Below are 9,378 nucleotides of genomic sequence, written 5' to 3' on the forward strand. Positions count from 1 at the left end.
AATACACTAGGGTGTTTTTTTTTAAGTGTTACATTTAGTGTCACAACCCCATTCCGGCCCTAGTAGAATGGTGCCATGATGGCCAGTAATTCGAAATTACCCAATGCCAACTTTCAAAATTCACACACAATCAGAGTATACATATGGGGCTTACAAATGCGGAAGCAATAAATTCAAAGCTAAGTAGTCCATAAGAGCAGTGCATAAGTTAAATAGAATGGCATACATCTTCACATAGCTTTAATACAAAAAAATGAAGTACAAAAATACATCTTGACCAAAAGGCTTCTCAGCCATCAAATACAAAATACAATGAACTACAACTAAGAAGCATAATCTTCAAGATGCTGCAAAAGTGCAAAATCCAAAACAAGTGGCAAGTACATCTAGACGTCACCGCCGTCCTGCTCGTTACCTACATATATATATAGAGATGGGTGAGCTTGGATACTCAGTGAATGGTATAAATAATAAAGGGGTTTACATGAATGATATCCGAAGTCTTTATCAAAACAAGGCACATCACATCTTGTACAAAATCCAAGGGATGACATTCACAAAGGTCGTGCTACAAATGCTTATAGTCCCCTAGCACGTACAGACTTTCAAAGATTGTGCTACAATTGCTTATAGTCCTCTAGCACGTACGGACTTTCAAAGATTGTGCTACAAATGCTTATAGTCCCCTAGCACGTACAGACTTTCAAAGATTGTGCTACAAATGCTTATAGTCCCCTAGCACGTACGAACTTTCAAAGATTGCCAAAACCAAAGCTAATGCTTGATACACAAAATGGGGATAGTCATTCATGCTTAACAAATACTTTTCCAAAACAAGCAAGGCAAAGTTTTATCAAAACTTAATAACATAACTTTATTAAAAATACCACTCACATAGTTCTTCAAACGTCGGGGTCAAGGCAAGTCCAAGTCCTACAAACACATGGCAAAGTCTATTGAATGCACTTCTCAAAACAAGTCTTGCATGCATGCAAATGACCTCGGCATTCTTCAAAAACTAAGTCAAATCAAAACAAAACACAGTTTCTTATCTCGGGAAAACATGCTGGGCAACTACCAGGTCTAGGCCGAGGTCCCACACCTCCTTGCCGAGGTGTGGCCTCGATGGCCACATTCAAGGAAATGAAGTCGGGAAAATCTGGGTTTCCCTCTCTTGAAGAACATGGTGAACATGAAGAACATGAACATGAGGAAGATGAATGCAAAGATCATAATTTGCTATTACAAAATCTGAGATTTCATGCTATGAATTCAAAAACATGGACCTGGGTACCCATATTCAAGGGTCTTGTGAGAACAAACACAAAAACATGAATCTTAATGCAAACTTTCGGATCAAACAAGACTTTTTGTTGAAGAACACATGAACACTATTTTCTCTTTCTAAAACCAACTTTAAATCAATGCATGACGTACATAACAGGTTCGATCATGCAATGCAGCTAGATAAACATAAAGAACAACAAGAGTAAATCAAGAATCTAACCTCAATACACGAAGCTAACGGTTTGATCTCTAGGAATCGAGCTTGAAAGCCCACTGTCTCACTCTAAAACTTCTTCTTCTTCCTAGAGCTTCTCTCTCTCTACAAGGCAAAGATATAATACGAAAATGTATATTTTCTGGGTCTGTCGGCTGACTTAACCCTCTGCAGGGGTACGTGGCAACGGCTGGTTGGTTCTACTCAAAAAGGTGACTGAGTGAAAAGACAAGACTATGACAAAGTGTACTCAACAAGCTAGGCGACAATAGCACTCCGACAAGTAACGACATCGGCTAACAACAAGACTTCGGCAAACAAGGGGCAAGGACATCGGCTAGAAAGGACAACATTTGGCCTAGCTGTGCCACACCTTGGCCTAGATGTGCCACACCTCGGTCTAGGTCGTACCTATCCAAGAGTAAGGTCACTTAGGTTCAAGGGTAACATCTCAGCCTAGATAATACACATCTCGGCCTCGGTGATGAACACCTCGGTCTAGATAGTGACATCTCGGCCAACATGTCAGAGCGAAGGTGGAGTCAACCAAAGTAAATTCCAAGATGGTCTTAGATGCAAGAGGTTCAAAACTGACCTAGGCTCAGGGTGACCTCGGCTAAACCCACACCAAGTAAGGTACAAAGCATGCTGTAACACTTAAGCGAACAAGGACAAGACTTGAAATGTAAGCTTAACAAGACAGAATCATATGAATGCATATGAGTATGGTTAGTACAGTGTGAGGGTTATTACATCCTACCCCCCATAAAGAAGTTTGGTCCCCAAACTTGAGTTACCTCGATTCAAGAAAAACTCCGAATATCGGACTTTCATTTCTTCTTCCATTTCCCATGTAGCATCCCTGCCGTAATGCTCATTCCATTCAAGTTTCACCATCGATATTGCCTTGTTTCTCAATTGCCTCACTTGTCTATCGATAATACGCATCGGCTTTTCTTCATAGCTTAAATCTTCATCAACCACGATCCCAAAATGATCAGTCACGTGCAGTGGATCCCGAATATACTTCCTCAACATCGAGATATGGAACACATTATGGACTTGACTTAATCTCGACGGCAAAGCAAGTCTGTAGGCAACCAGGTTAACTTTCGCAAGACTTTCAAACGGCCCAATGTAACGGGGTGCCAATTTACCCTTCTTCCCAAATCTTGAAACTCCTTTCATCGGCGAGATCTTCAGGAATACATGATCCCCAACTTCAAACTCTAACTCCTTTCTTCTCTGGTCGGCGTAACTCTTTTGTCGACTCTGAGCGGTTCTGATTCTCTGTTGGATAAGCTTGATCTTTTCGGTGGTCCTTTGAACTAGATCAGGGCCGATCAAAGCTTTATCTCCCACTTTGGTCCAACATATCGGCGATCTGCACTTTCTTCCATACAAAGCTTTATACGGTGCCATGCCAATGCTAGCTTGATAACTGTTGTTGTAAGCGAATTCTACTAATGGCAAATGCACTTCCCAGCTTCCTTGGAAATCCAATACACATAGTCTAAGCATATCTTCAAGTGTTTGAATTGTTCTCTCTGTTTGGCCGTCGGTCTCGGGATGAAAAGCCGTACTAAACCTCAATTCGGTCCCCAAAGCCCTTTGTAAACTCTGCCAAAATCTAGAAACAAACTTTGGATCTCAGTCTGACACAATGGACATCGGCACACCATGAAGTCTAACAATCTCATTAATATACAACACAGCAAGTCGATCAGCATTAAACAAAGTCTTAACAGGCAAGAAATGTACTGACTTAGTTAATCTGTCGATTACAACCCAGATCGAATCCATTCCTTTTTGTGTCTTCGGCAAACCAATCACAAAGTCCAAGGAGATGTGTTCCCATTTCCACTCAGGAATCGGCAAGGGTTGGAGAAGTCCTGCTGGCCTCTGATGTTCTGCTTTCACTTGTTGACAATACAAACACTGGGACACGAACTCGGCTATCTCTCTTTTCATATTCGGCCACCAAAAAGTCTGTTTTACATCTTGATACATCTTGGTGTTCCCTAGATAAACTACAAATCTGGATCCATGAGAGTCTTGCAAAATCTTTCCTTTCAACTCTGGGCCGTCGGCCACGCACAATATTCCTTCAAACTTAAGCACTCCATTCTCAAGGGTGTAACCTGACCTCGACCTGGTGATAATCTCGTCGGCTACCTTCTTCAGGAATTCATCCTCCATTTGCCTTGCCTTTACTTCCCCAATAGTAGTCGGCTCCACTGAAATCATGGCTAGGCATGCCAAACTTCCCACTGACTTTCTACTCAATGCGTCGGCTACAGAGTTTGCTTTACCTGGGTGATACTGAATCTGCATGTCGTAATCCTTCAATAATTCAAGCCATCTTCTCTGCCTCAAATTTAGTTCCTTTTGAGTGAACAGGTACTTCAAGCTCTTGTGATCTGTAAAAACTTGGCAAGAGGCTCCATACAAGTAGTGACGCCAAATCTTCAAAGCAAACACCACGGCTGCTAGCTCTAGATCATGGGTTGGATAGTTCTTTTCATGAAGTTTCAACTGATGAGATACATATGCTATGACTTTGCCCCCTTGCATTAATACACAACCCAAACCCTTATGTGAAGCATCACTAAAAATCTAAAATTCCTCATTACCTGATGGAACTACAAGAACTGGTGTCATAACTAACCTCGTCTTCAACTCTTGGAAGGCTGATTCTCTATCATCGGTCCATTCATATGTTGTTCCCTTCTTAGTTAGTTGTGTCAATGGTACTGCAATCCTTGAGAAGTCCTTCACAAACTTTCTGTAATAACCTGCCAAGCCCAGAAAACTACGAACCTCGAACACGTTGGTCGGCGTCGGCCAATTCACAATGGCTTCAATCTTACTGGGATCCACTGATATACCCTCTTCATTAATCACATGCCCTAAAAATGAAATGCTGAAAAGCCAAAACTCGCACTTGCTCAACTTGGCGTACAACTTCTTGTCTCTCAAGATTTGCAGGGCAAGTCTCAGATGATTCTTGTGTTCAATTGTACTCTTGGAATAGATCAATATGTCGTCAATAAAAACAACTATGAACTCATCTAGATACGGCTTAAAGACTCTGTTCATCAAGTCCATGAATGCTGCAGGAGCATTGGTCACTCCGAAAGGCATTACCAAAAATTCGTAGTGGCCATACCTTTTCCGAAAAGCAGTCTTCTCAATATCCTCGGCTTTAACTTTCAGCTGATGGTAGCCCGACCTAAGGTCAATCTTGGAAAAGACTCGTGCTCCTTGTAGTTGATCTAGCAAATCATCAATCCTAGGCAACGGGTACTTGTTCTTAATGGTTACCTTATTAAGTTCTCTGTAATCAATGCAAAGGCAAAGTGTGCCATCCTTTTTCTTAACAAACAGAACGGGTGCTCCCCATGGTGAAGTGCTCGGCCTAATGAATCCCTTATCCGACAATTCTTGTAATTGCAGTTTCAGTTCCCTAAGTTCAGCTGGGGCCATCCTATAGGGTGTTTTGGAGATAGGTTGCGTTCCCGACATGATGTCCACAGTAAACTCTATTTCTCTATCGACTAAGTGGCCAGGTAACTCATTTGGAAAGACGTCGGGGAATTCCTTAACAACTGGTATGTCGGCTAACTCAACACTTCCATTCAAATCACTTAGTATACTGCACAAATAACCTTGACACCCTTTTTGGGTCAACTTATAGGCTTTCATGGATGAGATTAAGTAAGGTGGGGGTACTACTCCCTTACCCTGGAAAATGACCTCGGCTTGGTTTGGGGTCTTCAATGTGACGCTCTTAGTAACACAATTAATGGATGCATGATTCGCTATTAACCAATCCATTCCCAATATGACATCGAAGTGAGTCATGCTTAATGGCATCAAATCAACTAATAATTCTACACCCTCAATCACCACAACACACGCCCTATATATGGATGCAACAATTTTTGTTCCCCCAGATGGAGTAGATACAGATAGCACATAATCAAGGGGTTCTAGCGGTCTGTTCAACTTCTCGGCAAATTTAACAGATACAAATGAATGTGTAGAGCCCGAATCAATCAAGATGTATGCAACTTGAGAGCAAATTGAGAGTGTACCTGACACTACCGTTTCAGCATTCTGCGTGTCTCCTGGCACTAGAGCAAAAACTCTGCCCTGTCTCATCTGTGTCCTTCCGACGTTGCTTCCGTGTGTAGAGCCCGAGGTGCTCCCATTTTTCTTACCATCATCAGCCCTTGCCTTCGGACAGTCTTTCAAGCGGTGGCCTATCTCGCCACATTCAAAGCAGGCCCCTGTCGCCCAACGACAAACCTCGAGATGCGGCTTCCCACAACTCGCCCACGCCGGCTTAGTATTACCATCACGATTTGAGTTGCTGGAACTGCCCACGTTCGCCTTCTTCTTGGCATTAAACGACATCCAACGACTTTCATAGTTCTGTCTCTTCCTCTGACTCTCTCCTGAATTTTGATATCGGTTTAAGTTAGCTTCCGCCAGAATGGCCTTGTCTAACACCTCGGTGTAAGTCGGCATATTGAGCATGTTGACTCGATCCTGTATCGGTCCACGTAGTCCACTTTCAAACTTCCTGGCTTTCCTATATTCATCACTAACCATATGAGGTGCGTATCTCGCCAATTCGGTGAAAGCATGGTCGTATTCTGCCATTGTCCTGTTGCCTTGCGTCAGAGCTTGAAACTCTGTGGTCTTGCGATCTCGAACGCTAAGGGGAAAATGCTTGTTGTAAAACAGTTCCAAAAATCTGGCCCAAGTTAAACTAGGATTAGCTTCCCGGATCATCATCCACCACCTTCGAGCATCGTCGTCTAATTGAATGCTGCCAATGTCACCTTCTAAGCGTCGGTGCTGGGAAAGATCTCGAACAGCTTCTCCATTTCCAAAACCCACGCCTCGGCCTTCATCGGCTCTATACCCCCTAAGAATCTCGGCGGTTTTATCTTCTTAAACTCCCTAATCAAGGCAATCGTGCCGTCCCCATACAAGGCTGGCTGCGGAGGCACTTGGGGCACTAGAGGAGGTGGAGGCGAAACTGCATGTCGGCCATTCGTCTGCTCGGCCTGGGTAGATGTAGCACTAGCATTCTGTTGCCTCATTTGTCTCAACTCACGGGTTAAACCTTCAACCAGTCTTTCTAGTCTGTCCAGTCTATCCTCTTATTGATCTCGGCCAACTGGTGGTCTACCTCTCCTCATGATGTTATGAGTATGCAAAATGCAACTTTAAAACAAACTGGACCAAGAATCATGTATGCAAATAACAAATGGTCATGCTGAGATGATGCACACCTTGTCAAATAGCAAGCAATATGATGCGATCCTAACATTTTTCTAAGGGAAATCCTATGCTCTTTAGGACTCAAGTGTGTGAATATCGTATTATAAGAAACTTGTGCTCTGATACCAATCTGTCACAATCCCATTCCGGCCCTAGTAGAATGGTGCCATGATGGCCAGTAATTCGAAATTACCCGAGGCCAACTTTCAAAATTCACACACAGTCAGAGTATACATATGGGGCTTACAAATGCGGAAGCAATAAATTTAAAGCTAAGTAGTCCATAAGAGCAGTGCACAAGTTAAATGGAATGGCATACATCTTCACATAGCTTTAATACAAGAAAATGAAGTACAAAAATACATCTTGACCAAAAGGCTTCTCAGCCATCAAATACAAAATATAATGAAATACAACTAAGAAACATAATCTTCAAAAGGCTGCAAAAGTGCAAAATCCAAAACAAGTGGCAAGTACATCTAGGCGTCACCGCCGTCCTGCTCGTCACCTACATATATATATAGAGAGGGGTGAGCTTGGATACTCAGTGAATGGTATAAATAATAAAGGGGTTTACATGAATGATATCCGAAGTCTTTATCAAATCAAGGCACATCACATCTTGTACAAAATCCAAGGGATGGCATGAACAAAGGTTGTGCTGCAAATGCTTATAGTCCCCTAGCACGTACGGACTTTTAAAGATTGTGCTACAATTGCTTATAGTCCCCTAGCACGTACGAACTTTCAAAGATTGTGCTACAAATGCTTATAGTCCTCTAGCACGTACAGACTTTCAAAGATTGTGCTACAAATGCTTATAGTCCCCTAGCACGTACGGACTTTCAAAGATTGTCAAAACCAAAGCTAATGCTTGATACACAAAATGGGGATAGTCATTCATGCTTAACAAATACTTTTCCAAAATAATCAAGGCAAAGCTTTATCAAAACTTAATAACATAACTTTATTAAAAATACCACTCACATAGTTCTTCAACCGTCGGGGTCAAGGCAAGTCCAAGTCCTACAAACACATGGCAAAGTCTATTGAATGCACTTCTCAAAACAAGTCTTGCATGCATGCAAATGACCTCGACATTCTTCAAAAACTAAGTCAAATCAAAACAAAACACAGTTTCTTATCTCGGGAAAACATGCTGGGCAACTACCAGGTCTAGGCTGAGGTCCCACACCTCCTTGCCGAGGTGTGGCCTCGATGGCCACATTCAAGGAAATGAAGTCGGGAAAATCTGGGTTTCACTCTCTTGAAGAACATGGCGAACATAAAGAACATGAACATGAGGAAGATGAATGCAAAGATCATAATTTGCTATTACAAAATCTGAGATTTCATGCTATGAATTCAAAAACATGAACCTGGGTACCCATATTCAAGGGTCTTGTGAGAACAAACACAAAAACATGAATCTTAATACAAACTTTCGGATCAAACAAGACTTTTTCTTCAAGAACACATGAACACTATTTTCTCTTTCTAAAACCAACTTTAAATCAATGCATGACGTGCAGAACAGGTTTGATCGTGCAATGCAGCTAGATAAACATAAAGAACAACAAAAGTAAATCAAGAATCAAACCTCAATACACGAATCTAATGGTTTGATCTCTAGGAATTGAGCTCGAAAGCCCACTCTCTCACTCTAAAACTTATTCTTCTTCCTAGAGCTTCTCTCTCTCTACAAGGCAAAGATATAATAAAAAAATGTATATTTTCTGGGTCTGTCAGCTGACTTAACCCTCTGCAGGGGTACGTGGCAACGGCTGGTTGGTTCTACTCAAAAAGGTGACTGAGTGAAAAGACAAGACTATGACAAAGTGTACTCAACAAGCTAGGCGGCAAGAGCACTCCGACAAGTAACGACATCGGCTAACAACAAGACTTCGGCAAACAAAGGGCAAGGACATCGGCTAGAAAGGACAACACTTGGCCTAGCTGTGCCACACCTTGGTCTAGATGTGCCACACCTCGGTCTAGGTCGTACCTATCCAGGAGTAAGGTCGCTTGGGTTCAAGGGTAACATCTCGGCCTAGATAATACACATCTCGGCCTCGGCGATGAACACCTCGGTTTAGATAGTGACATCTCGGCCAACATGTCAGAGTGAAGGTGGAGTCGACCAAAGTAAATTCCAAGATGGTCTTAGATGCAAGAGGTTCAAAACTGACCTAGGCTCAGGGTGACCTCGGCTAAACCCACATCAAGTAAGGTACAAAGCATGCTGTAACACTTGAGCGAGCAAGGACAAGACTTGAAATGCAAGCTTAACAAGACAGAATCATATGAATGCATATGAGTATGGTTAGGACAGTGTGAGGGTTATTACATCTAGTAATTTCAACATTATAAAAAAGTTCACATTTATCCTTCAATATATATAACACATGGGTGTATGCCTAGTCTTTTATGTAATTCACATTAAAATGAGACCTTTGGGTCTATAAGAAAAAATGTAGGACCAAATAATTCATAAGATTACTATTTGAGATTTATTGATGTTTCACCTATTTTTTTACTGACAAAAAAATAACTAATTTTTATAATTCTCTAACAACATTAGC

Source organism: Camellia sinensis, unplaced genomic scaffold (genome assembly GCF_055761805.1).
Source record: "Camellia sinensis isolate YWXY unplaced genomic scaffold, ASM5576180v1 Unanchor12, whole genome shotgun sequence".
Lineage (NCBI taxonomy): Eukaryota > Viridiplantae > Streptophyta > Magnoliopsida > Ericales > Theaceae > Camellia > Camellia sinensis.